The sequence below is a fragment of the Sus scrofa genome, chromosome 15 (assembly GCF_054392235.1).
Source record: "Sus scrofa isolate SSC_HxYL_T2T_F1_AM1 chromosome 15, Sscrofa_HxYL_maternal_Yorkshire_Landrace_v2.0, whole genome shotgun sequence".
Lineage (NCBI taxonomy): Eukaryota > Metazoa > Chordata > Mammalia > Artiodactyla > Suidae > Sus > Sus scrofa.
Genome location: NC_139397.1, coordinates 100,324,222 through 100,347,577, shown reverse-complemented (window position 1 = coordinate 100,347,577; position 23,356 = coordinate 100,324,222).

The following is a 23,356-nucleotide window of genomic DNA, read 5'->3' as shown; positions in this document are numbered from 1 at the left end:
TAGGGTAAGTGATCAACTGTTGTGACATTAAGAATAAGAATTAAGTAATATATATTCTAAAAGGTTAGCCCACAATTGGGGTGTCATTTTACCTCATTCACATCAGAACCCATAAATATACCATCTATAAACACAGCCTAGAAACATACAATGATAAATAAAAACTATTAATCCTTACAGCAAAATATTTTTCAAACCAAAGCCCTAAACTTTTGATTAAAAAAATCTATATAGTGTGACTTAAGATTTTTATGGGAACATTGATGTTTTGCTTTTTAATTAACTATACCTACTTTGATTCCTAGTATCACAGTTATCTCTATATATCTAAGTTTCTAAATAATTGGGTCACATAATCTTTTGGAAAGATTGTCCTTTTATCATTTTTGAGGAAGTAACCTTTAATTAACACAGGAAAAAATTAATTTGCCACTATTTCTTCCTTGTGAGAATGAAATTTTTACCTAAGCTATAGTTTAAAACAAAATTTTCTTACTAGAGCAGTAGATTACAAAATTTTCATACTGGAGCAGTAGATTAACACATTGAAGAAAGTCAAGGAATGATTTGCAGTTAATAGCCATCACACATCATGACAATCACAAAATATTCACTTCTAAAAAAAGTGGGCTTGATATTATTTAATCATTTCAGTAGAAACACAACTAACTTGGATTTACAAATTGAACAGGTAGTTAAGTTGAAATAACATTTCCTAGTTATTTTACTAATAGCAGCCTTCATTTTTCACTGTATTTGAGCAAGGTGAAATAAAAATGGATAAAAATGGCATACCCATTGGACAAAAAAAAAAAAATTTTCTTTTTCTTTTTCCCAAAGTCTATAGATATAATTTAAAGGAAGGATATAGCATATACCCTCAATCCTAGTCACCCAGCATTTCTGGTGTCTGCTTATTCCTTGGGAAAAATTCTGAATTGTGATTGAGGCCAGAAAGGGAGATAGGGGACTGAGGGTTAAAAATAGAGTTGAGATCAGGGCTGAGGCCAAAGGGAAAGGACAGAAGGAGAGATGGAGGCAAGTAAAAACAAATTGGAGCTGAAGTCAGAGCAAGACAGAAGAATTTGTCTAATAGAATAGGTTGAAGGTTAGTGAAAAATGGAGACAGAAAAGTGAAATCATGAGAAATCATCCCAATTGTTTTAGGATTCCAGAGTATCCAGTATATTCTCCTCCAAAATAATCCAGATAGTAAAGTCCTATCACATCATTTATAAAGTTCTTAAAGTTCCAGCCAGATAAAAACACATGACAAAAAAGTTCATTATATCTTCTACTGATTAACTGGAACAGAAAATACTGAACACATAATATTAATACTTCCAGTAAACCAGAAAGGTATATAAAGCATATTAATCTAGTAACCTTTTTTTTTTTTTTTAATCTTCTTCTTAAATTCTTAGGAGAAGTGATCACTTAAAAGTTAGGAAAGTAAGTGTGAATTTTCTTCCCTCAGGTTTTCAGTAGTTATTGTCCTCAAAATATTTGGGATATTAAGAAAGTCACTTATAATATCCAAAAGTATAACCATCTTTCCAAAAGGGAGTGTCAGCAAAAATGTTAAGTCATGATCATACTCCATAAATAATTTCTTTCCCAAACAGGTTAAACAAGTAACTGAACAAAGGAAAGAAAATAATACTCAGAACTATGAATCTTGTAATATTGGTGTCTATGTTGACTCAGATGAATCTCAAAATATCAAAAGCATTGGTTTCATAAAGTGTGCCCTCAATATGTTTTGATATTTCAAATTGTATATTGTATAATATTGATTATTAGCTCTTGTCTGATAATGATAACAAAAAGAAAAAAATGTTTGTGTATGTCCTTATGTGAATTACCTTGGATTTTTGCAAATTCAGATAAAGGCCAAATATGGACCTAGTTCTGCCCTCACCATCTTAGGCAATGAACACAAGCTACTTATTTTCAAAATCTTGAAGCAGAACGTAAAATCCTTTTATAAGACTTCGATAACTATGATAACTAATATCAACTTCTGAAATGATATGTACACTTATTCACTAATGTCATATTCAATCTAATTTATTTCTATGCCCATTAAACTTTCATAATAAATAATGACTTGGCCACAGATCCTAGATTTGACCTGTTGGTTTGACCAAGGAAACCTTGGCATCTCATTCCCAGTACACTGAACAGCTGAGTAGAAATAGCCTGCAGCTGGTGTCAGATTGGTTCACAGCAGCTCATATGCAACAGGCAACCTGATCACAGTGCTTTACTGAGGTGCATTATTTATGGCCCTTGGCAACTGCCAGTCACATTACACTGCATTACGCAAGTATTGCATCTGTGGTTCAGGATTGGGGGAGAAATAGACTTTATTAGATACAGGTCATATTCAATAAGAAAAAAAGATAAATAATTCATATGTGAACATGAGAATAGTGCTTTAACATCTATCTAAAAGCTATTAATAATTATTCCTTAAGTGTTGAAGCAATAGGTGCTATTTTTATGCAAAGTTTTAGATCACAAATCACATTGGAATGGGAATTAGATATTTCTGGTTCTGGCCAGGTCTGAGTCATTTTGTAAAAATCCCTAATAATAATTGTTTCCACTGCTGGCACTGCCCATCTGCTGCTATGCCAACCTGGATAAGAGCAGCTGTGTACATGGGTGTGAAGGGTCAGCAGGGTGTGCCTGTGGTTGAGCTGAAGACTTCCACAGTTCAAATGTTGTGTTCTTATGCAGCAAGTCCTAGAACCTGTCAGCTTTCATTGGGAATAGAGTGTTTCTTAGAATACACTGATGGTAGAGCTACATATTTTTGTCCCATTCTAAAAATTTTTAATACCCAATACCCCTAGTATATCTGCTCAGATACAAAAATCAGATTTTTCCCAAAGAATATTTATAACTATTCCCCACTAGATGTAACAGGATCCTGTCAAAGTGTCTTGAATGCATATTCTTCTAAAGATCAAAATAATGCAATGAAGAGTTATTCAGGAGCAGTTACCAACATAAGAGCCCCATCTCTCATTTTGGTTATTTAGCTTGGTGTTTTCCTGATAGTGGTTACTTAGTTTGGTATATTTTTCTATAAGCAGATTTTATGTTTCTTAAGGAAAGCTAAAAGAACCCAGACAGAAACTGGAAGAGAAAAGTAGGAGAAAGATGACTAAATACTGTTAAGAAATCATTCAGGTTTGGTAAGCCAAATACAGTTTTGGCAGGCACAAATTTCATTACAAGTGACTTAAACAAAACATCAAAAAGATCTTACTTTTTTGAGGGGGAGGTCCCCATGCACCCTCTCTCCATGCAACTATTATAGAGTACAGTAAAATATATAATACTTCCAAATTTTTATATCTTCCCCTCTGTGAAGCTGGGGATCATCTCAATCAATTCTTGTATTCACTGATGTTCACCATTTAGTAGATACACAAACATGCTTTCTCAATGAGTGATGACTGAAAGAATAAATGAACAGTCTTAAAGCATCAGTCAATGTTTTAATTATCCTCAGGAGCTAGAGGTCCTTGGAAGCCATTTTGGAAAAAAAAAAAAAATCCTAAGGAAATTCCTTAAAAAAAGAATAACATACAGGCACTAGTATTTGGTTTAGGTTCTTTACCAGCCTCAGATGTAAACTGTCATATCTATTTTAATACTTAAATTGACTGCTAGCAAATATTCTTTGCCAAAAATAGTGGACCCTCTAGTATCTCTCCCCTCTTCACCTTACCTTGTACAGCACATCTGGAAATCTTACTCATACTAAAGAATCAGTTTTCCTTTGATATTTCCTGAGGCTGTAACGAATTTCTCAGAAAGCTATATTGGGAAAGATTTGCTTTTTTGACTATAAATTGATGAGGTGAAATCTTGTTCTACAAAAAAAGCTTTAACAATTTTATTGAGATATATTTCAAATATACTACCATTCCCCATTTTAAAAAGTGTGATTCAATGGTTTTTAGCATATTCACAGAGTTGTTCTGCAAATTTTAATGCTTTCCTATTCATTTCCTGTAGCAACCTTGCTGGCCCATATATATTTCCACAGATCACAGTGATTCCTTCAGGAAGGAGAATTCAGCTTCTAATGGTACTCAAAGTCAAGGGTACTCAAGGCTTAAAGAGTCTAGATTATGACTCCATGCTTTAAATTCATAAGCCCGTTGATTCTAGAATACAATGCTTATCCCAGTGCCAGGCTGCCTAAGTAAAAAGTAAATTCAGGCCTTGAAATAGCCACCCACCAAGACCTGGACATTGAACTCGAGTTAACAGTCCAGATTCCCTGTGATGCACACTGACATGCACAACACAGAGCTCCCTTCCAAAAAGGACAGGCTTCCCGGCTGCAGGGAACATGTTTAGCAGATGGCCTCCAGTTCTTTAGTGCTGTTAGGGCCTACCTTGGCTGCAAAGAGTTGCCTGGCCCAAGATTCTGCCATTCTTGAAGCAACCTGAATCAGTCACTGAGTGAGCCAGGGGTCTAAAACCCTAGTCATTTGGGTCTGACATGGTACACTCTGATGGGCAGTACTCATCCCAGAATTTTCTGCGTGGAAGGCTGAGACTTTGCTGGGCTCCTCCACTGTTTGGTGTTTTCCTCTTTCCAATATTGATTCTTCTCCCTCCTTTTCTAGGTGTTGATCCCTAATAAACATCTTGCATATCAGACTCCATCTTAGTATCTCAGAAGTGATGGTTGTTTTGCGGAATGGCCTGAGGAAGCAGGCAATTAGATGGTTTTAAAGCTGTCTCATTTACGTCCTGCTGGCAATGAATGTCCTATCACTGGTAGAGGTGGCTCATTCTGAGTGAAGTCAAAATGTCAGAAATGTCATTGTAGACAATTCTGCAGAGAAAGGGAATAAAGTGCTTAGAGAAGTAGCTTCTGTGAAAAATATGTCATTGAGGTTGGAAGACCCACCAGATGATATGTTCCATGGGAATGCCCAGAAGACACACTATATACCACTGCTATCAGATGCAGTAGTGACAGGGACAACAGCACCATCAAAAAATTTAGTGGTGGCTTTCCTGTTAAAGTCAAGATTGACAATAGGAAATGCTGTTACATAAATTGGCTTGTTAATAAAAGAATTAATAGGACCCTGAAACCACAGAACTAAGTAGCAATGTTCAACGTTCAGAAGTCAAAGAGTTCTAATCATTGTAACGACTAAGCACGTCAGAGTTGCAGCCAAGAAAACCTAAGCTGCAAACAGTTATGGAGATGGTTTACAGAGTATAATAACATCTTAAGGATCACAGATATGTATAGCCAACAATTTGTAATAGCAGATTAACTCAAGCATGAATAACCAGAGGGCTGAAAACTGTTTTTCAAATAAAAAGTTATAATACTTTATTCATTTTTCAGACCTGAGCTATTTCTCAGATCCATAAATACAATGACTGAAGAAGTGATTGGATTCTTAGAAGGGGGACCCTGTACACTACATCAAGTTTACACAGTAATGACTTAACTATGCCTTCCCTAAGGGGATCTTTGGTCATTTACTCAGACAATGGCACCTTGTAGAAAATAAGATATATCCAGACATTTCAAGGACACAAAGTTAGAGTTGACATTGATAATTGGAGATCTGAAATGTCAAGGTATCCCTGGAAGAGTGGGACACACATGGATTTAGGCGCTCTGAAAAACAGATGCTAAACTGGGATTAGAAGTGGGAGAGATTAACACAGGAAAACTCCTGTGAAAGACAAAGGAAGAAATGACAGTCGGCAGGGAGAGTATTCAGTTTTGCCTTAGGACTATGTCATTTCTCTATTCCTCTTCCATGTGTGTAGGATGATCTGGACATCATGCAAAATACCACCTGATCCAATATACTGGCTATCTTTCATTGGTTCATCCAGATGAGCAAGAGATGACTAGCATATTGAAGGTCTCAGTAAGCTCCATGCACTCCAGAGGGAAGAAAATAAACTTTTTCAAGATTCAGCTATCTACCAGAACCATAAATTTTTAGGATTCCACTGTTTAAGGTGTGTCAAGACACCCTCCTCAAAGTAAAGAACAAATTATTAGAGTTTGTGCACCTTAACATAGAATGAAGAAGCCCCTCGCTCATGGGCCTCTTCCATCTCTGGAATCAGTGAATTCCATATCAATATCCAGGATGATAAGATTGTCAGCTTTAAGCGAGCTACAGAGCAGGAAAGAGCTCTCCTGCAGGTCTTGGCTACAGTACAAGCAGCCCTCACACTTGGACCATATGATCTGGTCCATCCTGTGGTGTGGGAGGTATCAGTGGTGGGAAGAGATGCCATATGGCAAGTCCCAATGGGAGAATCATAAAGTAGGTCCCCTGAAGTTTGGGGGCAAGGTACTGCCATTTGCAGTATAAAATTACACATCTTTTGAAAAATAACTCTTGGCATGCTACTGGGCTTCAGTAAAGATGGAATGTCAGACCATGACTCACAAAGTGAACATATGGCCAGAACTGTCCATCATGAGTCAAGTCCTGTAGTATCTATCAAATGAAAAGGTATGTGGATCCAGAAGCAATCCATCTAAGGTGAAAATGGTGCACCTGTGATGGAGCACAAGCAGAATCAAAATCAACCACTGTTATACCATACCCCTCCCTTAGCTCATTCTTGCATTTGTATAAGGCATCTTGAACTATAGGCTAAGGGAGGAGGAAAATTCTCCAAATGGACAGGTTAGGTGCAATGCACCTTGTCATTCATTTTGGCTAAAACCAGTGAGGTTATAATAAATTCAGACTTGTAGGCAATGGTGAAAGGCCTGACCAACTCCTCAGAGATATAGAAATAAAAAAATTAGAAGTTTTGGGATAAGGAGATTGGATTAAATATATAGATTATCTATGATACCAAAAATATGTGAAGATCTGTGTATCATAAGTGAATGCCCATTAAAGAATATCTACCATGGAAGACACAGTAATCAACCAAGTAGACAAAATAACTACATTAGTTAATGTCAGCCAGGCTCTGCCATCAGCCACCTCAGTATTGCCTTGAAGAGCAGATGAATGAAGTGGTTACAGTGGCAGAAACGAAAATGAATGTGCCAACATCGTAGACTCTCACTTATCAAGGCCAGTTTAGCTACTGAACTTCTAACCTGCCAACAACAGATATTAGGAGGTACCCTTAGTTCATGATCATAGAACTTGATATAACATGCATTCCAGGCATGGGTTTCTTTTTGTACCCAAAGGTCTCAGGCAGCACTTTATCTGAGGGATTATGAACTGTGTGGTCCACAGTGTAGAATCTAATTAATGGAGACCTCAACTAAATAGAATTGGGAAACCAGAGTGGGAGCTCTCATGCCCTGTGATGATAGTAGAACCTAATAGGAAGAAGGAGGACTCCTCCTCTTTCGTGACAAGGACTCAGCCAATGAAAATCCATAGGCTTTTTTGTTTACTAACACCATCCTAACTTCCTTTTCTTCTCTATGAAAGCATTCTCCTTCCCTTGTTGGGGGTGAGGGAGGGACTTGGATGTGGCTTAACATGGTTGCAAACCTCAAACTACAACTGTCTGCTAATCCTGCATAAATCCTTCTTTGCTGGAGAAATATCTGCCAGCCTATTTGTTTCAAGTCAACATTTTGAAGAGGAGTCATCTTGGCAGGAATATCTGAATTAGGTCATCAGGAAGAGGCAAAACTACTGTTATACAGTAGGGACAAGAAAAAATATGTATAGGATCCCTCTGGCTGATCCACTTGAGGGCCTTGTGGTACTCCCTTGTTCAATTGCAAGTGTAGACAGATACTGGTGGTATTATTTCCTTTCCTGTTGCTGTGGAGTGTTTTACCCCCCAGGAGACTCCAAGTCCCCTTTTCTAATTCAGTACTTCCTCCCCACTAACCATATCTGCAGGCCAGTACACTGGAAGGGCCAGTCTTCCCTAAGCCATAAAGGTATTGTTATACTTTTCCCAAGATAGCAGCTACCCCCTGGCCTTGTATTTAATATAGTTTTGGTTGTGGAGATGGTAGAGGAGTTGGGGGGAAGTTCTCAGACACTTTTCTTAAATTAAAAGGTCTATCCCTAAACTTTGCAATTTAACCTAACTAGAGATACAACTAACTTTCAAATGGCAATTTTTTTTAAATTTCATCAAATCTTAGTAAACAAATGATACTATCACATGAGATGTTATCTTAGAGTGATGCATAGAAAGTGGCAGGAGGCATAGCAAATGAGGCAAATAACTAAGTTTGTTTTTACTTTTGTTAATAATCTTGTGATTTAAAAATTTTTAAATTTGGAATGTACGTACTACTTAGGTTTCACCTCGACATATATTTTTCGATGAAATAAGAATTCTCCAATTCTTTTGAAAGCACATGAATGATCAGGCATAAGACATACAATTTAGAAGCAGAGTTATAATGAAAATGCAAATTAATTCAAAGGTTTACAGTGAAATCATTCAGCCATATGGTCACTAATGAAGTTCCTAATTATTACAGAGTCAGCATCCCAGTCGGAAGATAGAAAAAATCTGCTGTTTCTTTATTTCTTTATAACATTTTAAAAAAATCAATTAAAATTTAAGAAATAGTTTCCATTTTTGAAACATTTCCTTTGTACCACAAAGTGCTGCAAAACTTGTAACTACAAAACTATAAAAACAATTTTTTTTGGCTGTGCCAGCAGCTTATAAAAATTTCCGGCCCAGGAATCAAACCCATGCCACAGCAGCAACTCAAGCCACTGCAGTGACATCGTGACCAAAAAAGAACTCCCAAATTTTTGAATAATCATGTTATATAATGAATAAAGAAATCAAAATACATTCACGGAGTTCCCGTTGTGGCGCAGTGGTTGATGAATCCGACTAGGAACCATGAGGTTGCAGGTTCGATCCCTGCCCTTGCTCAGTGGGTTAAGGATCCGGCGTTGCCGTGAGCTGTGGTGTAGGTTGTAGACGTGGCTCGGATCCTGCGTTGCTGTGGCTCTGGCGCAGGCTGGCAGCTCCAGCTCCGATTAGACCCCTAGCCTGGGAACCTCCATATGCCGCGGGAGCAGCCCAAGAAATGGCAGGAAGACAAAAAAAAAAAAAAAAAAATACATTCATAATTTAGCATGTGAAATATATGCCAACAGAGGTTCTATAAGGAATAGCATTGATTTTTCATTCATCTAAGAAATATTTATCAGCATCTGTAATGTGCCAGAAACTGTTCCAGGCACTGGAGAGATGCAGCAGTAACCAAAAGAGACAAGAATCCCTGCCTTAATGGAGTCTGCATTCTACCCAGGGAGACATAAAGTAAAACAAATAAATAAAATATATAGTATGTTAAACAATAAGTTAAAAGTTCCAAAAATAAAAATTGAGTGATATGAAATGCAGGTGTCAGGTGGGGAGTGAAAGTTCAGTTACAGATTCTGTGTTGATGAAAGTCCTCACTGAGAAAGTGACTTGAGTGAAGATCTAAAAGAAGTGAGGAGATAAGCCTCATGCACACTTCAGGGAAGAACACCAGAGTGGAGACAGCCATGGCAAAGTCCCTGAGACAGGACACAATCCTGCATGAATAAGAAACAGCAACGTGGCCAGTGTTTCCACTGAGGAGTGAAGGAGGGCAAAATACCAGAGACGAGGTCTGAGTTGGGGAGGGGGAAGTACACCCTGAAGGTCTCAAGGAGAAGAGATCTTTGGAGGGTTCTCAGCACAAGCTTCATGGAAGGATCTGAGTTTTAACAGAATAAATCCAGTTGTCCTGGGAAGTAGTAAAATGGAGAAAAATTAGAAATGGGGACCATGTTCAGAGCTACATCAAGGAGAGAGGTGACGGGGACTTGTCCAGGATGATGGCAACAGGGCTGACTTTCCTAGATAGAGTTCTTGAGTCAAATAACTTCAAGTACTCAGAGCACCTTTATCTTGCACTGCAATCCTCATCATGTACAGAGAGTCATCAAATTATTTTCTGTTTCAAAAGAGCCAATACATGTGACAACCTAGGACAACCCTTTGCAAAGTAACCTAAGGACCCTTAAATATCCACCCATTTTCTCCAAGTTCCTTCTTCCAATCTCTTGGTCTGTCATGCCCTTCCCCTTACTCTATCCTACCTTTGAACTCTATTGATGACGGTTAAATGTATGTGTTAACTCGACTGGGCCAGAGGATCCCCAGACATTTGATTAAATATTATTCTTGTGTGTCTACAATGGTGTTTCTGTAAGAGATTATCACTTGAATTGGTAAACTAAGGAAAGTAGTTCGTCCTTCCCAAGGTGGGTATGAGTGCTCAAATGGAATAAAAAAGTGAATGAAACTGAATTCTTTCTTTGCCTGACTGTGGAGCTGAGACACTGGTCTTCTTCTGCTCTTAGACTGGTACTTACGCTATTGGTGATCTTGAAATCAGTTAATTGCAAAAATGGCACCTATAGACGCCTTTTCCAAAATAGAAATAGAATTCCAGTCATGAATAAGTTGCAGTCAAGGTCAAAACATATCATTAAGACATATTTTAGAAGCAGTAACAAAATTCCTGGAAAATTTTCATTTTTATTAATGTAGGGTAATCTAAAATCAACCTTTTAAAGATAAATTAAATAAATGAGCTAGTACCTAGGATTGGACTGTCAAATCAGATTCATATGACTCAGAGATTAAATAATATAAGAATATAAGGCATTCAAGAGGCTTGGTTGAGGGGGAGGGAGTGGGATGGACTGGGAGTTTGGGGTTAGTAGATGCAGACTATTATATTTAGAATGGATAAGCAATGAGATTCTATTCTATGGCATAGGTAACTATATCCAGTCTCCTGGGATAGACCGTGAAGGAAGATAATATAAGAAAGGGAATGTATACATACGTATGACTGGGTTACACAGCAGAATTTGGCCCAGCACTGTAAAGCAACTATACTTTACAAAGAAAGAAACAAGAAAAAAAGGAAGGAAGGAAGGAAGGAAGGAAGGAAGGAAGGAAGGAAGGAAGGAAGGGAGAGAGAGAGAGAAAGAAAGAAGAAGAAAGAGAGAAAGAAAAGAGGCTTGGGTGAAGCAAAGTGAGTTCTAGGACATCAACAGTGGTTCCTTCTTCACATATGAGACATGAACATTTAGCCCATGATAATAGATAAGGTTTAAAAGGGAGGATGTTGAAGCAGGCCATATTTAAGTTATGAAATATCTCAATTATACTCCATAGAGTTTTGTAGCCTATGTGACATTCTCCAAGTTGCTCTGTCATTTATCCTGGGTTCCATTTATTGTATGTAATCCTCAGTCAGGGACATCCTGTTAAGGGCAAATAGCATTCGTCTATTTACATAGAGGTCCATTTGACAAGGAGATCAGACTGGGGAATCTGCCTTTTCTTTCCTAGGGGACCTTCGTCCACTGAAGGAAAAGAATGAATTCCATGGATCCTGGTCAGTTGCTTTAACATCTTCCTCCCAGAAAGTTTAAGACATTGTTACTTATGACAATACAGTGCTTTTCGTAGGAAGAAAATAATGCAAGGTACATTTCGGAAAGGGGAAAAATATATCCTAAAAGAATTAAGGTAAGTAAGTGATTATAAAATCCTCGGGTCTACAATTTGAAGACAAGGAAGTGAGAATGGTATTTTGAGAAAAGGTAAAATAAATGACAATTCTCTTGGGGATGCTTTTGGTAGTATTGGGGTGGAGGGGACACAGGCTAATGTATTCAAAAGTACAAAGAATGTGAAATGTTTTCATATGATTGGTTGCAACAATGATTACCAAGTTGTCAATTTGCCATTAGCCATGAACTAGATCACCTTCCTTCATAAACAACACATATGTTGAAAAAATAAAAACCACATATAAGAGAATATCAAATTGAGACTCTTCCTGCTGCTGAACAAGAAGATAATAGATGCTCTATCCCTAGTGAGTTTTACCCATTATGACCTAGAACCCATTAGAGGATGTGAGAGAATGGGACCCCACCAGTGAAGATTCTGAGGAGTAGACTGCCAAAAAATCAAGGCAGTCTTGAGAGAAACTGTAGCAAAGCTGCAGCCTGAGGGAGATGTAGCACTTGCACCACAGAAAGCTGCAGGGGGATGTCCTTAGTGGGGGTATCTGAAGAATCCCTGAATGTGTTTGCCAGAAACAGGGAGCTTTAAAACCTGCAGGCTTAGAGAGCATCAGATGTTTTAGGAAGGAACCAGACATATAGTAACTTTCCTGACCTCCTACCCCTTTATCTCCCTTTTCCTCCTGCCTCCAAAGTTCTCCATTAGCAGCCTGAGAGAAAAGTAGAAACATGATAACCAATGGGGAAGGAGAGAGGAAAGATCAATTTTCCTGTATTTAGGTGCTAGCTGCTGTCAGTCTCAAAACTTTAATTATTATCTTGGGACAGGTTTTAATTACTAAGTTGAGGTTTGGGCTGTGTTACTCTGTGTGTGTGTGTGTGTGTGTGTGTGTGTGTGTCTTTTTTCTATTGTCTAAGACTAATCAGAAAAAATTTTATCCAGTTGTCAAGGTGGGGATAATACCCATTGATTAGATTTCTAAAATTATGAGAGAAAAAATGAAATTGCTTTGCAATTATATCTTGTGAAAACTGCTTATTCACTGTATTGATCACATTTATTTACTAACTTTAATCTTAAGATCCCTGCAGAAAATATAATTAGCATAGTTGAAAGTACCTTAATTGGAAAAAAATGGAAGAAATCAAACTGACTAGAAAGGAAAAGCATGTAATTTAAACTATTGTTTCCATTCAATTAAAATAATGAATCAATAATTGGCATGTAATCAAAAAGGGCACATTTGTTATTTTACAAACTGAGGAGATGCATAGAAAGCAAAAAACAAAAGAAAAATAATAATATCTTATTTTGCGGATAATAACAACTATTAACACACCAGATTATATCCTTTTAAGTGTTTCATAGGAGGAATCCTCTTGTGAAATTTTTTTCTGCTAAAAATGTATCAAATTTCCATTTCAATAAATAAAACTCTTTCTAAAGGTTGTATTATAGCCCATTTTAGCTAACCACTTGCTAATATTAGATATTCTTTATAATTTTACATTATAAACATCACCCTTTATGTTCGTTATGTATTTTGCCCACTTTTCCACTCATTTTAGGGTCAATTCCTAGCAATAGAACTGGAGGTGCAATATATATGAATTTTATTTATGCCAAAATATTGTTGCAGATAACTATTATACTAATTTCCACTTCATCCTTAGCTATTATGAATGTAACCTTGATATTTACCTTATTATTGAAAAAGGGTACCTCATTACTGTTTGTATTAGGTTCATAAAGCTGCCATTAACAAAGTACCAAAAATTAAGCATCTTAAAACCACTTGGGTGGCTTATTATTTCACAGTTCTGTGGGATAGAAGTCTATGTGCCAGCAAGGTTAAGTTTCTCTGAAATTTACAAGAGAGAATTATTCTTTGTCCCTTTCTCATTTTTTTTGGTGGTTGGCAATCTTTAGTTATTCCAGGGCTTGCAGCCATGTCACTTCAATCTCTTCCTCTGTGGTCATATGGCTTTCTTCCTGTGTATCTCTGTGTCTAGATTTCCCTTTTCTAAGGACACCAGTCAAACTGAATTAGGACTAACCCTAATGACTTCAGGTTACTTGATCACATTTGCAAAAAACCTACTTCCAAATAAGGTCACTATCATAGGACTAGGTGTTTGGACTTCAACATAGTTTTCTGGGAAATGCAGTTCAACTCATTAAATTGTTTGAATCTATATTCCTTTGATTACTAGGAGTTAAAGAGAAATACCATATTTTATTTGAAACATCTTCATGCTAGATCCTTTGTCTATTGTTCTAGTAGAGATACGTATTCTTTAAAATTTACTGGTAAAGTTTTTTCATACATTAGACATGTTAGCTATTTTATAGCTTACTTGTTGCAAATCTTTTCCAATTTATCATTTACCCTTTAATTTTCCTTGCTGCTTTTTTTAATTTTAATACATACAAGTTTGAAATGTTTATTTAATCAAATCTAGCAATATTATCCTTTGTTAGCTCTGACATCAGTGATAAAAAAAAATCCATCCGGGAGTTCCTGTCGTGGTGCAGTGGTTAACGAATCCGACTAGGAACCATGAGGTTGCGGTTCGGTCCCTGCCCTTGCTCAGTGGGTTAACAATCCCACGTTGCCGTGAGCTGTGGTGTAGGTTGCAGATGTGGCTCGGATCCCACATTGCTGTGGCTCTAGCGTAGGCCAGTGGCTACAGCTCCGATTGGACCCCTAGCCTGGGAACCTCCATATGCCACGGGAGTGGCTTAAGAAATAGCAAAAAGACAAAAAAAAAAAAAAAAAAAAAAAAAAAAAATCCATCCGAATTAAATATTACTTTGATAATCATGTAGTGTTCTCCTAGTACATTTTGATTTCAATTCATTTAAATAGTTCATTTTCAATCTACCTGAAATTTATCTTAAAATGTTTATATATATATATGAAATCCCAACTTTGTGTATGTACACTATCAGAGGTACAATTATATTGTTAAAATCTAATCAACCAAAGACTACTACAGGAACAAGCTTATAATCTGACAAAAATCAGATGTATTGACTCAGAATGAGATGAGGCACTCCAGAGGAACCATGGAATTCTGCCCTTCACCAGAAGCAGATAAATGTCTTGTGGAAGCCTGGAGTACCTGCAGAAGTATTCTGAAGAGGAGATAAGGGGCTCTGGGATCAGTTCGGAATTGGTTCCTATTTCTGAAGTGAGATTGGAGATGCTGGGTTAACTTGGAATTGGGTGCTGTCACTCAACAAGGATTCCTTAGCAACCATGTATTCCCAGTGACAGATAGGTGCAGCGCAGATAGGGGCATCATTACTACAAAAATGGTAGTTATGCAAAGAGAGTATTGTTTTTGGTATTTTTCAGTTGCTGTATCACCTTAGAAGAAACTAGTTCCTGTTAACTTTGGAGCAAGTTTTTCTGTGCCTGTACCCAGAATGAATGGTAAGACAGCTTATTCCTATTTTTTTATAAGCTGATTTTCACTCTTTCAATCCCAGAAAACTTTTTAACTCTTTTAATATGTTTAATTATATATTTAATATACAGATTTGTATATTATATGTATATATTTTATAACTCCCTGGTTCTACATTAACCCACTAATCAGAAATGCATTATTAATCACATTTTCCTAGTCCTGGAATAGCACACTGAGTGGCCTGTCAGCAAAATCTATTCTTTTTATCTCATTCTAAGTAAGTTTTGTTGTTACAGTGGCTCCAGAATTATGTTGTTTGGATTAAAAAAGAACCAATGAGACATAATATTCTCTTTCTTATTCAAATTTGATTCATATTTTCTTTTTTATCTTGATTACAAAATTAATATTAATATTGCAAAATGTGCTTATCCGTTAGGATTAACTTAAACCATGAGTATGAGAAACCCAAATAACTGTTAAGTATTTTAGAAGATTTGTGGTCTAGAACAGATAGGGAGCTCCCTTGTGTCAGGGTTCCTTCTGTCTTTATTACTAGGTTGTGAGTTGCCTTAAGTTTACGGCCCTGGATAGTAGCAACTGGGTTCCCAGCTGCATGATGGGGAGAGGAATGCAGATTAAAGAAGCAATGAAGAAGAAGGCAAGGATGGAGTTCCCCGTCATGGCGCAGTGGTTAACGAATCCGACTAGGAACCATGAGGTTGTGAGTTCGATCCCTAGCCTTGCTCAGTGGGTTAACTAATGATCTGGCATTGCCGTGAGCTGCGGTGTAGGCCACAGACGTGGCTCAGATCCCGCCTTGCTGTGGCTCTCGCGTGGGCTGGCAGCTACAGCTCCGATTAGACCCCCTAGCCTGGGAACATCCATATGCCGAGGGAGTGGCCCAAGAAATGGCAAAAAGCCAAAAAAAAAAAAAAAAAAAAAAAAGGCAAGGAGCACATACATGCTTTTTCTTAAGGAAGGCTTTGAGATACTGCTGTAGGACGTTGCTTCCTCTCACTGGTCATAAATGTCACATGGCTCTACCTTCTTGCATGGGAGGTTAATAAATATGGATTTTATTCTGGGATATTATGAGATCAGCTTAAAATTCTACATCCCTGGGCTCCAATCTGTACTGATGTATCATTAATGTAAGCATCTCTTTGTGGGAAGATGCATTCAGCAGGAGGTGCCTTTTCTTGTCACTTGGCAAAGCTAAACTAACTTTTAAAGCAGCCATGGACTTGATTTCTTCCTGCTGCAACATCTGAGTGAGTCCTGGAGTGAAAAAAAATTTTTTACAGCACATGGAAGTTCTTTGGCCAAGGATAGAACCCACGTCACAACCTGAGGGTCTACACTAGAAGGTTTAAAAGTTAGTTTAGCGCTATTTTAAAGAAATTAACAGAATGGTGATAGGTTTTTTTCCCTATTTCTTCCTCATGCTCTACTTATCTCCAAGTGCTACACACATCTTTAGCCAAAGCACACCTTTCAAATCTTTCAATCACACAATACCTTGCCTAACCTGGTGGTTCTGTCCATAAATCTAAGTAGATATGAAGAGCAAGTAATTAACAGATGACCAGATCTTCTCCCTGGTGTCCCCTTCAGCAATCTCCTGAACAAACTGTGTGATCAAATTGTGTGAACAAGGTAACATCTAGAGGAAGATCACAAGAAGTCGAGGAACCTGCACACAATGTGGGGCTGGCGACAACTCTGACCCCCTATGTCAATGATTAACTGAGACTACTTCCCTCTTTCCATCTAAAACTTTCATGACCCAGCAGAATCATGGGAGGTTGTTGTGAGGGGACACTGAGGTTGCCCTCTCCCCAGGTGGCCAGTACTCTGACTAAAGGCACTTTTCCTTTCTATCAATATCTGTGAATATTGATTTTGTAAGAGGTGAGCAGAAGGTCCCTCGATTCAAAAACACTATGCACCTCTCACCCTTGTATTTCCCATCACTGTCACCATGAGGATCCTCCCTGCCTGTCTGCTGCATAATATCCTCCAACTCTTGATCCCAGCTTCCTCTTTTTGGTTCAATCCCACTTTTTGATGGGACTGAACTCTTCCAATAGGTAACTGAGATTATTGTTTAACAAGGGAAGTTTTTCAGAACGTTCCTCTTTGAAAGTATGATAGAAATGTGTTCTTAATCTTAGTTTCATGTTTGAAAATGTATGTTTAAATTATGAATCTAAAGGATAAAAATGATTTTTGGACTTGATCTATGCTAGGAACCCCTTATAAGACTCTTAATTTGATACAAATATTATATCAGAATAAATGAAAGATTTTGTCAGCTCTAAAATCCTATAATAGAGACTTTTTTTTTTGTCTTTTTTAGGGCACTCATGGCACATGGAAATCCCCAGGCTAGGGGTTCAATCAAAGCTGTAGCTGCTGGCCTATACCACAACCACAGGACTGTGGGATCCGAGCTGAACCGTGTCTGTGACCTACACCACAGCTCATGGCAACACCAGATCCTTAATCCACTGAGTGAGGCCAGGGATCAAACCCATGTCTTCATGGATATTAGTCAGGTTCACCACCACTGAGCCATGATGGGAACTCCCTGAAAGAGAGATTTTTAAATAACTTGAGCTGAATCTGCTTTCTAAACGAATTATATAAATACTTCCGGTTTTTGTGTGTGAGTGCATCTGGCCTCTTAGTTGAGGGTAGAGAGGGCAGCAAGTCTCTGGAGATGTCCTTTAGATTCAAAAAGCATTTCCTTCTATTCAAATGAAATCATCAGAAAAAAATAAAATCTCAGAGAAAAGCCCACCACTGACAGGCTTTCTTTTTGTGGTAGCCATAGACTTGATCACTTCCTGCTCAAACGGCTGAGTGAGTCCTGGTGTGGATATTTATTTATTTATTTATTTAGCCACACCCTTAGCATGTAGAAGTTCCTGGGCCAAGGATAGAACCTGCATTGCAGCAATGACCTGAGCTGCTGTAGTGACAATGCCAGATCCTTAGCCCATGTGTCACAAGGGAACTCCCTGGTGTGAATTTTTGACAGGAGGCAGGCCTAAACTAGAAGGCTATCCCCCTTATGGCTCATATATGTGTTTCCATGCACACAGTTTGCTTATACTTCCACTTATCATCTCGTACAAGAACACATTGCTTTATCTGGAAGAAGAGTTTGAGTTAAGCTGGTTCCACTTGTACCTACATCACCACATTTACTTAAAGACACAGTGTTAGAATTTTTTGCTTGCTTCAGCAAGTGACTTCAACTAATTTTGATTGCCCTGTCCCCACCACCCTTTGAGAGTTGCAATGATTTATTAGAGAAAATTTTTAGAAACTTGCTCCTCTTAACACTTCCCTATACCTCCTCAATTTCTTTATTTTCTAAGGTAAAGACAATAATATCTGTACAATAAATTAGAATTTCATCATTTTGATTTGAAATTGTGGAGAGAAAACATAGCACTCTTTTTAAGAAATGAATTGGTGATCAGTTTTTTCCTATTTCACCAGAACTAGTTACTAGGATCAAGAGTTGGGGACCAAAATTTGCCAAGTCTCTGATACTCTCAAGAGAACTAAATTAGGGAGGAAAAAAGAAAACCACTTCAGAACTTGTTAGAAGACAGCCAAACCATCTCTACTACCTCCTACTATTATCCCAGAGCTTCATTAGCCCAATCCATAGACACTGAAAAGTAAATAGGAGAGAGAGGGCGGGTATCACAGGAGACCCAAGACATTGGCTGTAATCAGAGGAAGGGTCCAGAGAGAGTTTAGGGGAAGAGGGTCCAAAAGAATCACTCACAGAAGCTGGGGAGGCCATGGGCAAGGAAGCCTGGCCTTTTATTCTCTATTAGAATTCTGGGACAGCAAACTTTCTGATCTTTCTCTAGGTATTTATTTGAGCTAGACAGAAAAGAAGTGGAGAGAGACAGCATGTAGAGAAGAGTCCAAGAATGTAGCAACCTGTGCTTTCATCACTTGGCAAGGCAATTTTGTGGCTCAATAAGACACAGTGAAAGTTAGCATGACTCGTACACTCCTAGGACCCCTATCCAAGATGACCACTTGCTGGAGCTATGGGTACCCTGCTGGGGTATACATGGAAAAACAGAGGTGGAAAAATCTTGGCAGTAACAAAGTTGGCCCTGTAGGGCACCTTAAGAACTCAACGATGCCTTCAATAAGAGTGATAGCCTTTGCGTGTCTGCTGGCAAGAGAATATCAATGACCAGTCACGGTTCTCCAGAAGAGCAGCAGCAGCCAAGAAAATACCACAATACCTGCTAAGAAAGAGACATCTGTCCATTCTCATCTTTCTTATTCCCTCCTCCCAGGCTCCAAACCCAAAGGAGATACTGATCCAAAAAGGAGAGTGGGAAGATGAATGGGGGAACAGACTGGTCTTCCTTCCCACTTTAGGATGAAGTGCAGGTATTCCCGGGAAGGGGGAAAGAGATGATAATCAAATTGAATATGAGGTAGATGCTTTAAACTGTGCTTAACTAAAAATAACTTTTTAATAATGACCAAAGAGTTATGTGATCTGTCTGAGACAACAAGCAGACAATAAATGGAAAGTCTGCATAGTCCAGTTAGGACAGAAACTGGAAGAGAAGATTAAATAAGCATTGTTATATTCACATCCTATTGGGCTTAGCCTATTAACGGGAATAAATGCAGAAGAAAACAAACATGAAATGAGATAACTTTATAAATAAATCCCAAGAGAAAAGAATATAGATAAATTTGGGTTTCATTTGGAATAATGGGGGTGGGTGAGGCTGTCAGAAGAGATACTAAAGACTTTTAAGAGCTCAAAATTGCCAGTGAACAATTTCATATTTTTAGAAATCAGCTACTGGTAGTCACAACATGGAAAAAAAAGCAAAAGCAAAAACAAAAACAAATTTCATGCATTCTTTACTTCAACATGGATTGAACACCTCTCTATATGTCAAACACTGGATAACTTACTGAGACACAATAGGCCTCCTCCTGCTCTCCTGGGACTAATTTTTTTTTTTCTTCTAGATGCTTAGAAGAAAGAGCTTCTTAGAACAATTAGCAAAGGCACAGAAATTGCTATGATCTATGATCTTCCATATAGGTGAAAGTTACAGCATTGTTTAAGCACTTACTGTATGTGAGGTATTTTAAAATCATTATATAATTTAATCTTCAGCATAAATAAAAAGTATTTTTCTCTATGTGGGGAATGAACAGATCGAGGTTTAGAATTATTAAGTAGCTTGCCCAAGTTCACTCAGCCACATAAATGCCAGAACAATAATAAGACACCGGCATTATCTGTTACCAAATCCTATGTTTTTTCCACTACAGTACGCAATCTATGAAATAGCCACATAGAAGTAAACTAAATATGTGGAAGAGATATTTATAGCTTACGATTTGGAGATCAGGGCAATATGGGATATTTACTGTGAGTGTTACAGAGCAAATTCTATATAACATGACGTCTCTTTGGATTTTAAGTTGTAATTCCTTTCTAAAGATCCATAATAATATATGCAAGGTGACCCCAAAAATCCTATGAAATACCTTAGACAAAAACATTTTGAATTATTTACAGGGAAAATACTTATGATTTTGATAACTTCCATTTATTATGGAATTCCCTAATATAATTATTGTGACTCTGTGATTTTCAAGTACTTATAGAAATTAATTTCCTTTGTTGTATTATCATGCTGCCTGGAAAGTTTACAACTATTCTCCAAAAATGAAAAAGAAGAAAAAAGAATGAAAATCCTCACAGAGTAAATATTACTGTAATCCCTATCATGGAATAAAATATATAGTCCTTATGTATTGTCAGAGAAGAAATATCATGATGATAAAGCAGTTAGGCTACATTCTGACCTCTGGTATACACTGATGTCCTTGATTTTTAAATGATGCTAAAGGAAGATGCTTATTCAAATAATTTTTATTCTTATCTATATACATCCTGACATTTATAATTTTAATTAAGATGCACTCAATTTCAGGAATTTATTTATTCAGCAAGCATTTTTTTGTTTGTTTGTTTGTTTTTTTAGAACTTGGCCCCCCACTCCCAGGCACTCAGATCTTACAGCAGGGCAGGCATTCAGCATTTTGCTGCTTCAGCACATTTTTAAATTTTAATTTAATTTTATTTATTTATTTTTTTTGGCTTTTTTGCCATTTCTTGGGCCGCTCCCGCAGCATATGTAAGTTCCCAGGCTAGAGGTCTAATCGGAGGTGTGTCCGCCAGCCTATGCCAGATCCACAGCAACGCCAGATCCAAGCCACGTCTGCGACCTACCCCACAGCTCACAGCAACACGAGATCCTTAACCCACTGAGCAAGGCCAGGGATCCAACTCGCAACCTCATGGTTCCTAGTCGGATTCCTTAACCACTGAGCCACGACAGGAACTCCTTGGCAAACATTTATAAGGAAGTTACTCTCAACTGTGTTCTATGAGACATGAGAAACAAATACAAATAGAATCTCTACCATGGCAATTACAGCAAAGTAAAACACATGGAGTAAATATACAATTTCTATAAATACATACAAGAGGCACATGAAAAAATGTTCAACATTGCTAGTTATTAGAGAAAAGCAAATCGAAACTACAATAAGGTATCACCTGACTCCAGTTAAGTGGCCATCATCAAAAAGTCTACAAACAATAAATGCTGGAGAAGGTATAGAGAAAAAGGAAACCTCCTACACACAGTGGGAATGTAAATTGGTGTAGCCATTATGGAGAACAGTATAGAGGTTCTTTAGAAAAACTAATAATACAATTACCATCTAACCTGCAATCCCACTCTTGGGCATATATCTGAAGAAAATTATAATTTGAAAAGATACATGCACCCCAATGTTCACTGCAGCATTATTTACAATATTGAAGACATAGAAGGGAACTAAATATTCATCGACAGATGAATGGATAAAGAAGCAGATATATATCTATATCTATCTATCTATCTATCTATATATCTATATATCTATATATATCTATATATCTATATATATCTATATATCGATATCTATCTATCTATCTATATCTATCTATCTATATATCTATATATCTATATCTATATATCTATATATATCTATATATGTCTATATATATAGATAGAGATATCTATCTATCTATCTATATATATAGACATATATCTATCTATCTATATATATATATAACTCAGCCATAAAACTGAATGAAATAATGCCATTTGTAGCAACATGAATGGACCTAGAGATCATACTAAGACAAACAGAGAAAGAAAAATATATCACTTAAATGTGGAATCTTAAAAAGAAATATATAGAAATGAACTTACAAAATAGAAATAGACCCACAGACATAGAAAACAAACTTAGAGTTCTTGTCGTAGCACAGTGGTTAACGAATCCGACTAGGAACCATGAGGTTGCAGGTTGGATCCCTGGCCTTGCTCAGTGGGTTAAGGATCCAGCATTGCCGTGAGCTGTAGTGTAGGTTGCAGCCGCGGCTTGGATCCCACGTTGCTGTGGCTCTGGCGTAGGCCGGCAGCTACAGCTCCAATTAGACCCCTAGCCTGGGAACCTCCATATGCCGAGGGAGTGGCCCTAGAAAAGACAAAAAAAAAGAAAAGAAAACGAACTTTTGGTTACTAAAGCGGAAAGTAGGGAAGGGATAAACTAGGTGTTTGGGGTTAACATATATACACTGCTATATATAAAAAAGGTAATCAACAATGACCGACTGTATAGCACAGGGAACTCAATAATTGTAATAACCTATAAGGAAAAAGAATACACACACACACACACACACACATATATATGAATCACTTTGCTATATACCTGCAGTTAACACAAAATTGTACATCTACTGTACTTAAATTTTAAAAAAATAGTCTGAAAGTGTCACATGCAAGAAATAAATGAAGAGATAAGAGAGTTCAAAGCAGCAATCACTTTCAGCCAAAGAATCAAGATAGGCTTTTTGAAAGAGGCAGTATTTGAACTAGGTTTAAAAGGGAATTCATAATAAAAGCTGAGAGAATGATAAAAAATAAATAAATAAAAAGTAGATTTTGAAATTTATCACATTCTTTTAGTACTTGGTGATGTTTAAAATGTTTTTTCTCTTTTGATCAACTTATATAATTTATTTAATAATTTCTTAGTAGTAAGTCATCTGTATATTCCTGTAAGGAAAATAACATTTTTTTTTTAGTTCTCTTGTGGCTCAGCACGTTGAGGTTAAGGATCCAGCACTGTCACTGCAGCAGCTGGGATCGCTGCTGTGGTACAAATTCGACTCCTGGCCTGGGAATTTCCACAAGTCACAGGTGCAGCCAAAAAAAATTAAAAAAGAAGAAAAG